This window comes from Muntiacus reevesi, chromosome 1 (genome assembly GCF_963930625.1).
Source record: "Muntiacus reevesi chromosome 1, mMunRee1.1, whole genome shotgun sequence".
Classification (NCBI taxonomy): domain Eukaryota; kingdom Metazoa; phylum Chordata; class Mammalia; order Artiodactyla; family Cervidae; genus Muntiacus; species Muntiacus reevesi.
In genome coordinates, this window is record NC_089249.1 from 212151679 (window position 1) to 212167376 (window position 15698).

Here is a 15698-nt window from a genome sequence, read left to right on the forward strand (position 1 = left end):
AATGTGTGGAACATGGCATTATTTACTGAGAAATATAATAAAAGGTAAAGACTAGGCTTGATGAGGGAAGTAGGAAAGAGGACAATTTGTTGATATGGACACAAAGTTCAGGTGCTGTGGAGGCGAAATTGTCAAGCAGACAATTGAAAAGATGGGAATGGAGTCTAGGGAAGGGTCTGGTTGGAATTACTAATTTGCAAGTCTTCTGCATGAATGTGAGAATTGAGACTTGGATGAGTTTTAGAATACCCAGGGCAAGAGTCCAGAGGGAAAAACAGAATCTAGGAGCCACCTCTGAGAAAACTCAAGATTTAGGAGCTTGACAGATGAGAAAAGTGACTTCTCTCTCTTTGACCACCTTCTTGAAACCTTATGACTTAAAGGCCAACCAACCAGAGAGCAGGGTTAACCTAGAAGCCTATGACAAAAGACTGTTCAAGGAATGGTGGAGAGAGAATACACAATGAAAGCTAGTGAAAGGTCAAGGAAAATGAACGTTGATAAATGTCTCCAGGGAAGGTCATTTCTGAATCTGTAATAGCTGTATTGGTGGAGTAATAGGGGATGGGTGGAAGTCAAACCAGAGTACATAAATGAGTGAATGGGAGACAGAGACTCTTGAAAAGTCTGCTGTTACTGGCCTTCTGGACTCAAATCTGAGTCAGCCCCTCACAGCCCTGGTCTTCCTGAAGCTGCACAGGGCTCTGACAAGGCTCCACCTTCACCATGAACCAGCAGTTCTCTACCACAGAACTCAGGAGTCACAGCAAACCTCTGCTACAGACCCTACAGCTGCATACACTTGGCTGTGGTTGCTGTGTAGCTAGAATCAGAAGTCAACTCTAACCTATGCTGTAACCCTGCTGCTGCTGCTGCTGCTGCTAAGTTGCTTCAGTCGTGTCCGACTCTGTGCGACCCCATAGACGGCAGCCCACCAGGCTCCCCCGTCCCTGGGATTCTCCAGGCAAGAACACTGGCGTGGGTTGCCATTTCCTTCTCCAATACATGAAAGTGAAAAGTGAAAGTGAGGTCATTCAGTCCTGTCCGACTCTTAGCGACCCCATGGACTGCAGCCTACCAGACTCCTCTGTTCATGGGATTTTCCAGGCAAGAGTACTGGTAGTGGGGTGCTACTGCCTTCTCCCCCAGTGTCCTCAAATTTTAGGCATTCATACACAACTACCACAATTATTATCATGTACATGTACCTCTAAAGCTATTATTTACTTTTTACATTTCTTTAAATCAGGCCACATTAAAACGTAAATTATCTTTAAAGGAAAACATATGCTAAAACCACAGGAAAAACTATCATTTGTCATAAAATTTTAAAACAGAGAAAGCAAAAATGTTAAGTTCTAGCTAGATGCTTCAGCACATAGAAGACTCTGAACTTGGCATATGCTTTAAAATAAATGACCTAAATGTACTCACTGCTGTGTTTAAAATGGATAACCAGCAAAGACCTGTTGTGTAGCACATGGAACTCTGCTCAATGTTATGTGCCACCCTGAATGGCAGGGAGGTTTGGGGAGAATACATACATGTATATGTATGAGTGAGTCCATAACATGTTCACCTGCAACTACCACAACGTTGTTAATCGGCTATACCCCAATACAAAATGTTTCTGGTATTAAAAAATAACAATATGATAATTAAAAATAAGTAAATAAAATAAATGACCTGAAGGTGTGAGGTGTTGGTTAGCAACAGAAATGTTAAAAAAATATACTCACCCCAAAACACAGTTGACTATTTTCATTAGGTGATAGGTTTAATTCTTGCACATGTTCTAAATCTGTGGTATTTATAAATTCAGAAATCTAGTAAAAAAAATGTTCTGTCCCAGCTTGATTCATACTGTCCTATCTCATAATTGTCATGAGAACTACTTAAAATCTCCTCCTTGTAAGGTTATTCATAGAATTAATATTTGCCACAGCTTGCCATTAGTTATCCTTAGGGTCAAATCTAAAGTATTTAACAACATAATAGAAAGTGTCAATTCATTCGAGAAATATTTAGTGAGTCATGTACTGCCCCAGGGGCTTCGCTCGTAGCTCAGCCAATAAAGAGTCTGCCTGCAATGTAGGAGACCTGGGTTCAATTCTCGGGTCATGAAGATTCCCTGGAGAAGAAAATGGCAACCCTCTCCAGTGTTCTTTCCTGGAGAATCCCATGAGCAGAGGAGCCTGGCGGGCTACATACATCTAAGGGGTCGCAAGAATAGGACATGACTGAGCCGCTAAGCGCACACACTGGTACTGCCCCAGGGGTTCACACATGAATAAAACAAAGTGCCTATCATCCAGGAGTTTCACACCAAGACAGTAGAGGTATATGTAAACAAATCATAGAGTCAAAAGCACAACAATAAAGTTTAGAAGAGGAAATGGTTAACTATTAACTATCTGGGCTGGGTGGGAGGAAAGAGATGGGCAGGCTGTCAGGGAAGTCTTTCTGGAAGAGATTTACACACACACCCCAGACTGTCTTTGCTTATTATGTACTGAGAATTTTCACCTGTCTCTGTACTGAGAGCTACTACATTTGTGTCTCATCCATTTCTTATTTATTACTTATATGAGGCTTACTTTATTCAAGTTTAAAGGATATTTCACGTTAATTAATGGTTTAATTTTTCTCCTGGAGGAAGTGGGGTTTTCAGTTATCTAGGAAGCATGACCTGGCTAAAAGAGACTGCATGCTAAGTCACTTCAGTCCTGTCTCACCCTTTGTGACCTTATGAACTGTAACCCTCCAGGCTTGGGATTCTCCAGGCAAGAATACTGGAGTGGGTTGCCATGCCCTCCTCCAGAGGATCTTCCAAACCCAAGGATTAAACCCACATCTTTTATGTCTCCTGCAGTGTTCTTTACCACCAATGCCACCTGGGAAGCCTGGCTAAAAGAGCACCACATCACAAGTCAGGAAACCCATGAGCTCAGGTCATCCTGCATGTTATCCCTATAACCTTGGCAAAACCACAATTTCTGGGCTTTGGTTTCTCCTTTTATAAAAGAAGGACAATAAAAGCTGAAATTCTTTGATTTACAGTAGCCTAGAATATCTATTTTTATGCAAATCACTGTAAAAGATAAAAATATTTTAGAGGGATAATTTAATTAAAAGTTGATTTTAAATTATGAAACGATATCAGACATATGACATCTGATACAGCTATCTTGAGGGAAAGAAACCAATCCAAATGTATTTCAGTTAATTCTCAGGAAGAAATTTCTTTAATTATGACAAGAGATTAAAAAATATTATTTAATGAGTCTTTCCAAAAAGCAATTTACATAAATAATACATGGAATTTAACTCCACTTATTGTAAAATGAAATAAAACTTTATAACTACATTTGTTTCAAAGTGAATTGAAAAAAGTTTACTAAACTACATACCAAACTACTGACACTGGTTCTACATAAGGAGGTCAGTGGGTGGTAAGGGCTGGATTACACATAGCAGAGGTTAGCCAATGAAGAGGAAGTGAAGAGAAAATGGGTAAGAAATAAAGGCAGTATTAACTTTTTGTTCTATATAATTCTGTGTTGCTTGAATTTCTATAGTAAAGAATTATTCATGTCTCATTTAGTTAAAGAAGGCACATTTTAAATAATAAGGCTTATGGATTCAAGGAGACAGATTAGGTATTCACATTACATCTTTGGAAATAACATACTAAGCGTGCTAGAGTGGCTAAGATGGCAGAGTAGGAAAACGCCGAGCTCACCCTGTCCCACAGGAAAACCTAAACTACAGCTATTTACAGAGCACCCATTGATAAGAAACACTGAACAACAACTAGCAGAAAAGGTCTACAACCAAAGATTTAAAGAAGAAACCACAGTCAAGACAGGTGGAAGGGGCAGAGTCATGGTACAGCCAAGACTTATACTCCCAGTGAGTGACCCATGATATTGTTGTTCAGCCACCAAGTCATGTCTGACTCTTTGTGACCCCATGAACTGTAGCTTTCGTTCCTGTCCTTCATAATCTCCTGGAGCTTGCTTAAACCCATTTCCATTGAGTCAGTGATGCCATTCAACCATCTCCTCCTCTGTTGCCCCCTTCTCCTCCTGCCCTCAATCTTTCCGGGCATCAGGTTCTTTTCCAGTGAATCAGTTCTTCAAATCAGGTGGCCAAAGTATTCATGTTTCAGCTTCAGCATAGGTCCATTCAATGAATATTCATGGTTGATTTCCTTTAGGATTGACTGGTTTCATCTCCTTGCTGTCTAAGGGACTCTCAAGAGTCTTCTCCAACACCACAGTTCGAACGTATCAATTCTTCAGCACTCAGCTTTCTTTATGGTCCAACTCTCACATCCATGGGCTTCCCTGTGGCTCAGTTGGTAAAGAATCTGCCTGCAATGTGGGAGACCTGGGTTCAATCCCTGGGTTTGGAAGATCCCCTGGAGAAGGGAAAGGCTACGCACTCCAGTATTCTGCCCTGGAGAATTCCATGGACTGTATAGTCCATGGGGTTGCAGACAGTCAGACACAACTGAGCAACTTTCACTCTCAGTTCCATACATGACTACTGGAAAAACCATAGCTTTGACTAAATGGCCCTTTATGGGAAGATAATTATAATTATAGAAATTCTTCCCAAGAAGCATGGATTCTGAGCCCCACACTGGCTTCCCCAGCCCCACCCACCAGCAGGCTAACTTCCTTAAGACCTCCTGAGCCCACAGCTGACCCAAGGCCTGCTCCTGTCCACCAGAGGGGTAAGGCATGGTCCCACACATCAATGTGCCAATGCTATGCCCAGGGCCCCCTAGTGTCCTATAGCCAGCTGCTGCAATCTGGCCCCATCCCCCCGTAGGCCATAAGCAACACCTGGATCCCCAGAAACCCACAGCCAGAGACCTCAGAACCCAGCCCTCGCCAGTGGGTTAGCAAGAGCCCCAGGACCAGCCTTACCCACCAGTGGGAAGGCACCAGTCCAAGGATCATCTGGGACCTGACTCTACCCGTCGGCGAGTCAACCCCAGCTCCAGGATGGCCGGGTCCAACAGCCTGAGACTCCAGGACATAACTCTGCCTGCCAGTGGGCAGGCACCAGTCCTAAATCACCACAATCCCCCAGTCTGCCATGTCAGTACCCAGCCCATCACCAGCAGCTTGGCACCAGCCCTGGACTTCCTGGGTCCCGGCCCTGCCCACCAACAGGCCAACATCAGCTCTAGAACACTCTGGGCTCCTCAGCCAGCCAATGTGGAATCAAGAGCCATCCACCAAGGGGTCGATATCAGCCTCAGGACAGCCCAAACCTCACAGCCAGCCATGTCAGGAACCAGAACCACCTACCAGCAGAGCAACACTAGATCCAGGACATCCAGCCCTACAACCATCCATCCTAGAATCAGCTTCCACGATGGGGCCACAACAAGCCCCAGAACCCCCCAGGGATCTGCAGCCAGCTGCCCTGTGACTCAGCCCCACCCCACAGTGATGGGCATTTTCCCCACAAGGCAGGGCCAGGGGCCAGACACACATTCCAGATTTCTCACAGCAGTCAGTCCACCACAACAGAAGGATGCATGTAGCCCACATCGGGGTCACCCCTAGAGCATACGTAGCTCTGTGGACCAAAGAGGGGTGTGCTGTTCAGACACACAGGAGGTCTCCTACAAAAGGCCACTTCTCCAAGGCCAGGAAACATAAACAACCCATAAAATACAAAGAAATAAAAAACAGCAAATCTGGCAAAATAAGGTGACAAAGGAATATGTTCCAAATGAAGAAACAAGATAAAAGCCCAGAAGAAGATGCACACACGCATGCAGACATATATACGACAAAATATTACTTAAGTCATAAAAAAATGAAATCTTGTCATATGCAACAACATGGATTATCCTAGAAGGAATTATGCTATAAGAAATATGTCAGAGAAAAAGAAATACTGTATGATTTCACTTATATGTGATCTCTAAAAAGCAAAATAAATGAACAAACAGAACAAAACAAAACAGAGTTACAGATACAGAGAACAAACAAGTGGTTGCCAGATGGCTGGGGATTAGCGGGATCAGGGAGAAAAGAAATAGGTGAGGAAATTTAAGAAGTAAAAACTTCTAGTTGCAAAATACATGAGTCACAGGGATAAGATGTACAATGCGAGGAATAAAGTCAATAATTACATAATATCTTTGCAAGGTGTTTGTAAATAGACTTAGAACGGTGATTATTTTGAAATAGGTAGAAATATGAGATTGCTCTGTTGTGTAACAGGACTAAAGTGATGTTTTAGGTCAATTATACTTCAAACACACACACATAGAAAAAGAGAACAAATTTGTGGTGACCAGAGGCAGGGGGTGGAATTAGATGAAGGTGGTCAAAAGGTAAAACACGATAAATACAGTTAACACTGCTACACGTTATATATGGAAGTTGCTAAAGAGACCCTGATGCTGGAAAAGATTGAAGGCAGGAGGAAAAGGGGACAATAGAGGATGAGATGGTTGGATGGCATCAGCGACTCAATGTACATGAGTTTGAGCAAGATCTGGGAGATGGTGAAAGACAGGGAAGCATGGCGTGCTACAGTCCATGGGGTGGCGAAGAGTCAGACATGACTGAGCAAGTGAACAAGAACAAGAGAGAGTAAATCCTGTTCTCATCATAAGGAAAAGGTTTTATTCCCCATTTGTTTAATTTTGTATCTATATGAGATAAGGGATGTTCACTAAACTTAATGCTTTATGATAATCACTTCATGACATATGTAAGTCAAGTCATTAAGTGGTACATTTTAAACTTATACAGTGCTGTATGCCAACTATATAACAATTTAAAAAAAAAAAAAAAGCCATAAACAGATAGATGCTAAATGGATAGAACAACAATAATCCCAAGAATGAGGTATGGCTGTCACTCATCAAGAATTTCAGTAGATTTCTAGGAGACAAAACAGATACAAGTAAGTTGATGATGTAAGTCCAACTCTGAAGGCTGAAGAAGACCAAAGTCCCTGAAGACAGGCAGGCAGAGAGAAATAATTATTTTCTACTAAACTTTTTTCTGTTCAGGTCTTTAGTGGATTCGATGTGGCCTGGTCACACTGGGGAAGACAAGGGGCTTCACTGTCTGCAAATTCAAATGCTAATCTCACTTGGAAACACCCTCATAAACACATCTAGAGATAAAGTTTTACCAAACACTCGGGCATTTCATGTCCCAGTCAAGTTGACACATTAAAATTAACCATCACACTATTTAAGCAATCTCCAGGAAAACCCAAAGAAAATAGGGGAGACAAAAACAAGGACATTAGAGGAAGCTTTGGCCTCTGACCCCATAGCCATAGCAAACACGGCCTAACTGCTAGCCAGATAAATATAAAATAGTCCCTTAAAGGCTTGTATACCTATTCTTTTACTCACTACATCATGTCTGGCTTTCAAAAAAAATATGAAGTATACTAAAAGGCAAAAACAAATAAACACAAGAACACCACAGCTTGAAGAGATAGAGAAAGCATCAGAACCAGAATCAGATACAACAGAGATTTTGGAAAGCTCAGACTGGGAATGCAAAACCCCTGTGATTAATATAAGGGGCTTCCCTGACAGCTCAGCTGGTAAAGAATCCGCTGCAATGCAGAAGACGCCGGTTCAATTCCTGGGTTGGGAAGATCCGTTGGAGAAGGGATAGGCTACCCATCCAGTATTCTTGGGCTTCCCTGGTGGCTCAGCTGGTAAAGAATCCTCCTGCAATGCAGGAGACCTGGGTTTGATCCCTGGTTTTGGAAGATCCCCTGGAGAAGGGAAAGGCTACCAATTGCAATATTGTAGACTGGAGAATTCCATGGACTGCATAGCACACGGGGTCACAAAGAGTCGGACATGACTGAGCAATTTTCACTTTCACTTTTTTCCTGATTAATATAGCGGGCTCTAGTGGGAAAAAAATAGAAAACATTCAAGAACAGATGGGTAATGTAAGCAGAGAGATGAAAACAGTACTAAAGAAAAGAAAATGATAGGAATAAACAACACTTCAACAGAAATGAAGAATGTCTTTGGATGACCTCATCAGTAGATTGAACACAGCCAAGAAAAAAAAATCAGTGAACTTGAAAATATGGCAATAGAAAGTTCCAAATTTGAATATAAATAGAAAAAAAAAGAATTTGAAATATGGAAAAGAATATCCAGAACTGTGTCATAATTACCAGAGTTGCCACATACATATAATAGGAATTTCAGAAGGAAAAGAAAAAGCAAAAGGACAGAAGAAATATTTGAGGTGATAATGGCTAAGAATTTTCCAAGACTAATGATAAACTACAAACCCAACTCAAAGAATACCAAGCAGGACAAATACCAAAAAAATGAAAAAGCTATACCTGAGGATATTATATTCAAACTGCATTAAAAGAAAGACAAAAAGAAAATCTTGGAGAAAGGAAAACAAGCCAAAAAAAAAAAAAAAACTTGGAAAACAAAAGCTATACAGAAGAATCATAACTTCAAAATGTTACAAGCTAAAATGTGCATAATTTTGAGAAATTGCTCATGTATAAGAAAAAAACACTCCACTTGGCCTGGACACTATATTCTCCCTCAAGTGGCATAGATAAGGTAATGGTACTTGACCCACAGAGAAGGAAATGGAAACATGTTAACATAGTCATAATGAAGAAAAGGCTTCTAGTTGATTTTCAGATTTAAGAATTAACCAATAGAGATAACAAGATTAATTATGTTTACATAATATATTGTGAATGTTTTAAATACAAAAAAATGCTAAAGGTAGAGATATAGCTGTCAGAAATTGAGCAATGGAAAGAGCAATATGTAAAAAAAAATTCACACATTTGTGTCTCTTTTGCTGTCTCATATGTAGGGCTAACATTACCACCTTTTTAAATTCCATATATAAGCGTTAGTATACTGTATTGGTGTTTTTCTTTCTGACTTACTTCACTCTGTATAATAGGCTCCAGTTTCATCTACCTCATTAGAACTGATTCAAATGAATTCTTTTTAATGGCTGAGTAATATTCCATGGTGTATATGTACCACAGCTTTCTTACCCATTCATCTGCTGATGGACATCTAGGTTCCTTCCATGTCCTGGCTATTATAAACAGTGCTGCGATGAACATTGGGGTGCACGTGTCTCTTTCAATTCTGGTTTCCTCAGTGTTTATGCCCGGCAGTGGGATTGCTGGGTCATATGGCAGTTCTATTTCCAGTTTGTTAAGGAATCTCCACACTGTTCTCCATAGCGGCTGTACTAGTTTGCATTCCCACCAACAGTGTAAGAGGGTTCCCTTTCTCCACACCTTCTCCAGTATTTATTGCTTGTAGACTTTTGGATAGCAGCCATCCTGACTGAGGTGTAATGGTACCTCCAATTAAAATAAATAAATTTATATTTTAAAAATAAACAAAATATAAAAGGTTTTATAAATTCACACAAAAATATGTATCTTACAGAGCAGAGATTCAGAAGAGACTATTGAAAGTGGATACAAAAAATATATAGATGTGTAAAAAAATTGATAGATGGACAGATAGGTATATATGATTGGAAGCTAGAAGAAAAGCCAATAGAATGTTATCATGCCTGATTAATTAGAAAAAATAGAAGAAAAAGGGGCAAAGACACAGGTGTTGTATAAGACAGATAAAGTCTTACCCTTAGGAAAGTATACAGTATCAGTAACTAGTCTCAATCGTAAATCAAAAAGTAAAAAATGTACATTATTTACAATTATGGACATAATGTCTAGGAGAACTAAAAACAGAAACAATTAAATTGGTTGCCTCTGGTGAGTAAGACTAAAGCTAGGGTAGAAAAAGGGCAAAAAGATTATTTATTATAACCTATTCTGCCTTTTTTATCTTTAACATAGACATAGATTTCTCTGATAAAAATAAAACTTTAATGACTTTAAAAAGAAACTTTTAAAATAAATTCTAAACCTTTAATAGTAAAAAAATCCTTTCGTGAGAAACCCAGCAAAGGTGCTTTTCAATGGACCTCATTCATCTAAGCTAGCAGCACAGAACCCTACCAGACAGGGTGATGCGTCTAGGTAGTTGGTCTTTTTACTACAACTTCAAACACCTAAAGAAGATAAAATACACTTGACATATTCCTTAGCATAATGTGTTCACTACTGAGGGAAAAAAAAAAAGCTACCTGTAAAGTAGTGAGAGAAGATGTCCCACAGCGAAAACACTTCTCAACAAAGCATACTAAGAAAGGAAAGATTAACACTGGATTTTGCCAGTCAGGATGAATAAAACCTAAAAGGGGGGAAAAAAACCTAGAGCTGTGCGATATAGGATTGTATCATGGAGTGTGTTCCAACTGAAGCAGGTATTTGTGCATCAAGAATGGGAATGTAATCAGCACGCTTTCACTTCTCAAATCTGAAGATTGCTATAAATTTATAATTATCAGTGAACTGTCATAAGGAAACAAGTTCTAGTGCCAAACCTGTAGTAGGCATTCAGGTCTGCCAACAGAAAAGACAAGAAAAAAGGATTTAGGGTTCAAGGACCCAGATTCAAGGCCATGCTTTGCAACTTATTAAGTATGGGACAATGGTACAATCACATACTTCTCTGAAACTTCCTTCTCTTTTCTCTCTGTATCTCTGTTTCTATCTTTAGTAGAGATAATAAATAGTAACAATAGTAAGAGCAGTAGCAACAATAACAACAAGGAAAAAACCTAACCAACCCAATATATCTGCTAGGTCTATTCTCACAATAATATGGTGTCACAGTTAATTTTATATGTTGATTTGACTGGCTACAGTGCATCCAGATTAAACATTATTTGTAAAGTCTGTAGGAATGCTTCCAGATTAGTGTAGCTTTGAATTGAACAAACTCTGTAAAGTAGACTGTCCATTCTCATGTGGGTGGGCATCATCCAATCATTCCAGGGCCTAAATAGAACAAAAAGGCAGAGTAAAGACAAAATTGACCATTTTTCCTGCCTCATGGATTGAACTGGGACATCACATTTCATATTCTCTGGCCTTTAGACTGGGATTTACATGATCCACTCCCCCTGGTTCTCAGGGCTTTGGACTGAATTACACCACTAGGTTTCCTGAAGACCCAAGAGATAAGCAGATGGCAGATCCTGGGACTTCTAAGCCTCCATAAAAACTTGAACGAATTCCATATAATAAATCTCCTTTTTTTCCTACTGAGTGTGTTTCTTTCCAGAACCCCGACTAACATAAAAGAGATATGCGCTTAAAACTTTCAAAGGTTATACAAGAATCAGTCATGATAATTGTCATCCAGGAGCAAGTCCCTTCTTCCCATGCCGTGGTTGATGCTGTGCATCTATCCCTACTGGGAGCTGGATAACTGAGGCAAGCATAAATAATAAATATTATTTTTTTTAAGTCCAGTTCAGCACAAGCAATGTAACTGCATTGTTTCATTCCAACATTCTCCTGACTTTGACAGTTACAGGGAGACTGACAGAGCCACACAGTGGCTGCCTGCCAAAGACAGCAGGACAAGGAGAGAAGGAGGTCATGATAGCAGCAGCTAGCTTGAGACACCACCGTATTAACTGATCACCATCTATTTGTAAATTCTGACCTACTGAATGCAACTCTTGCATATAATTTTCTGCTTACACCTGCAGAGTACTATAAGAATGACAAAGACATATAAATGGTATAACTAATCTGTCACAATAGCCTAGAAACAGAGTTAACAAAACATTTTCTCATGTGTCCTTGAGAAACTGATAATTTCGAGGGATGGGTAGAAAATTTTGATCAAAAGAGAAATTTATCATAGATAAGGAAGAGATAAATAAGATGGTGAAATAAGTTTTTAACATGGATTTGGTAACAGGTTTTACAGAAGAAAAGTTATAATTGCAGCTTTTGGGTTTATATTTATTTAGCAGAAATAAAATGTGTTGTGCATGATTTCTAGGAAACGTGTACCATTTAGCAAGGCGCTGGGAGCACAACCAAAATATAGAAAAAAGTTAAAGGCAGAGCATTTGTATTCCTATGTCCTTAAATACTAGGTGAGTCAAGAACACAAGTGTAAGTTTAACTAATTAGGGCAGAAGTTTCAGTGTAATGGTTAAGGATATGCTGCAGGAATGAATAAGTCCCACAACTTCAGTGGAACAACGTGATAAAGCCTTATTTCTCACATAAAATCTGCTGTGGTTCCACGTAAATTTCCAAGACTCTGTGGTCCTGTGGTAGCTCAGCGATGAGGTTACTTTCATCTTATGTCTACCATAAACATGCCAGAGAAAAACAGAGCTGAAGACAGTTGTTTAAACAATTCAGTGCTTTGACCCAAAAGCAACTCAAGTCACCTCCACTCATAACTCTTTGCCGTAATTAATCATATGATCCTGCCCAACCTAAAAGAAGTGTTGAAGGCCACTTTCCAAGGTGTCTGGAATAAACAAAAGAACAAATATTCATGAACACTACTAAAGCTTCAATGAACAGGCACCATCCATTCCCTACTATTCCGTTTACTGATCACTCTCTCCCATTAGTGATAGTAATATGCAAATGAAGTAAACAGAAATTAGTGGCAAAACACAAGGTCTAACTAGTTCAATTTGGAGGGACGGTCTGGAGAGAAGTCCGGATTAGAGAACCCAACGGATGAAGGGAATCTTGAATAATGAAGATATGTTAGAATTTTCAGAGATAACTATGATTGGTGTAGATAAATTGAGAGTTCCTGAACCCATGATTCATCTCCTCTTTATCACTACCTGACAGAGTTCATTCATGAGTTATTGACAAGCAAGAACTCTTATGCTTGGAGTACTCACTCAGCACCTTGCTTCCACCAAGGGCAACTTAGGCCACCCAGAAGGAATGAGAAGCCATCACCGATGAGTCATAAAGGAAACAGTAAACAGGACAAAATGGGAAGCTGAAATACAAGATGATGTTACTTTGCACAGGAAATTTTTGAGGGCAAGGTGATGAAAGCCTACCCCCAAAATGAAAATAAACAAGAGTTTACAGAATTTTCTCAATTGCAGTACCTGCTGTCTGTGATCAGTTGCCTCCAGGCTCCAGCACAAATCTCCCTGAATGACATTTCAAGGAAAAAAATTTGAATAATTTAGGTAACTGGACTTGGTTTCCATTTGTTTGGGGATATATGGTCAGGAGTTTGCTTCAGTTTGTGTGGCTGATAAAAAAGGATGATTTGGGGTTTGTGTTGGATATTTTCTGTATTATGCTTGTAAATGCTGCATTTATATACCAGTAGCTTTTATGGAAGTTTCTGATTCAAGGTGATTGATTTATACTGACATCAATAGCATTTTTGAGCTATCAGTCAGCTCAGTTCAGTCGCTCAGTCGTGTCCGACTCTTTGCAATGCCATGAATCGCAGCATGCCAGGCCTCCCTGTCCATTACCAACTCCCGGAGTTTACTCAAACCCATGTCCATCGAGTCGGTGATGCCATTCAGCCATCTCATCCTCTGTCATCCCCTTCTCCTCCTGCCCCCAATCCCTCCCAGCATCAGGGTCTTTTCCAGTGAGTGAACTCTTCGCATGAGGTGGCCAAAGTACTGGAGTTTCAGCTTTAGCATCAGTCTTTCCAATGAACACCCAGGACTGATCTCCTTTAGGATGGACTGGTTGGATCTCCTTGTAGTCCAAGGGACTCTCAAGAGTCTTCTCCAAAAAAAAAAAAAAAAAGAGTCTTCCCCAACACCACAGTTCAAAAGCATCAATTTTTTGGTGCTCAGCTTTCTTCACAGTCCGACTCTCACATCCATACATGACCACTGGAAAAACCATAGCCTTGACCAGACAGACCTTTGTTGGCAAAGTAATGTCTGCTTTTTAATATGCTATCTAGGTAGGTCATAACTTTCCTTCCAAGGAGTAAGTGTCTTTTATTTTTATTCTATTTTTTTCTTTTTCTTTTTTTTTAATTTTTTTTTCATTTATTTTTATTAGTTGGAGGCTAATTACTTCACAACATTGCAGTGGGTTTTGTCATACATTGACATGAATCAGCCATGGAGTTACATGTATTCCCCATCCCGATCCCCTCTCCCACCTCCCTCTCCACCCGATTCCTCTGGGTCTTCCCAGTGCACCAGGCCCGAGCACTTGTCTCATGCATCCCACCTGGGCTGGTGATCTGTTTCACCATAGATAATATACATGCTGTTCTCTCGAAACATCCCACCCTCGCCTTCTCCCACAGAGTTCAAAAGTCTGTTCTGTACTTCTGTGTCTCTTTTTCTGTTTTGCATATAGGGTTATCATTATCATCTTTCTAAATTCCATATATATGTGTTAGTATGCTGTAATGTTCTTTATCTTTCTGGCTTACTTCACTCTGTATAATGGGCTCCAGTTTCATCCATCTCATTAGAACTGATTCAAATGAATTCTTTTTAATGGCTGAGTAATATTCCATGGTGTATATGTACCACAGCCTTCTTATCCATTCGTCTGCTGATGGGCATCTAGGTTGCTTCCATGTCCTGGCTATTATAAACAGTGCTGCGATGAACATTGGGGTGCACGTGTCTCTTTCAGATCTGGTTTCCTCAGTGTGTATGCCCAGAAGTGGTATTGCTGGGTCATATAGTAAGCGTCTTTTAATTTCATGGCTGCAATCACCATCTGTAGTGATTTTGGAGTCCAAAAAATTAAAGTCTGACACTGTTTCCACTGTCTCCCCATCTATTTCCCATGAAGTGATGAAACCAGATGCCATGATCTTAGTTTTCTGAATGTTGAGTTTTAAGCCAACTTTTTCACTCTCCTCTTTCACTTTCATCAAGAGGCTTTTTGAGCTATGAGGATATACAAAAAAGGGTTACAGGTTACACCACTAAATTTCCTTCTAACTCCTAAGGCATAAGTGTATCTCTTTTAGCCTTGGTTTTTAATATCTTTCGCAAAGGCAGGAAGTCCTTTTATAAAAACTCTTTCTTTAGAAAAGAAAAAAATAGTGATTTTCATAGAAGTGGGCTTTTTTGCTCATATTCAGATTTCACAGAAGAGGGCTCTTTCACTCATATTCAGAACATCATTCATTGGCCTCCAGGGCCATTTCTGTTATGGACGGACGAACAAAACCTGACACGAGGAAGAGCAACCTAGTGAAACATGAAAGATCATCACAGGCACAGTCCCACTGAAACAGCACCCTTTTTTAAAATATCCAATAGGGAAGTAGAAGTTGCAAATTGACTCCTATCATATTCTGCCTCCCACCTGTTTTATAATTAAGAAACCTACTTGACTTTTACCAGGCTTCAATATCTTTACCAGTGTCTTACTATTTTTTTAAATTCATTCTTTACCAGTGAATAAGATGGTTTCTATGGCTGCTTACTACAGCAAAAGTCTACACAGTAAAATTCATGATGTGGGACCACCAAAAGAAGCACGTGGATTAATCACTAACATCCTCCCTTTCTTGTAAATCAATATAAACTACCATTTCAAAATGAGACTCCTGGCTTCTTAGCATGACCGTGGTGGTCTTAAGGGATCTGCGGAGCCATGACGCTCTTGGGAGGCCTGGTGTCTTGCCTGAGCCTAGTAAATTACATCTAGGAAGAAGACCAGGAAGAAGCAGAAATAGAGTATTGGGAAGGTACCTGGATCAAGGAAAGTTTTAAGGCCACTGGAACATCTGATACTTCTAAAGTTCTCTCCAT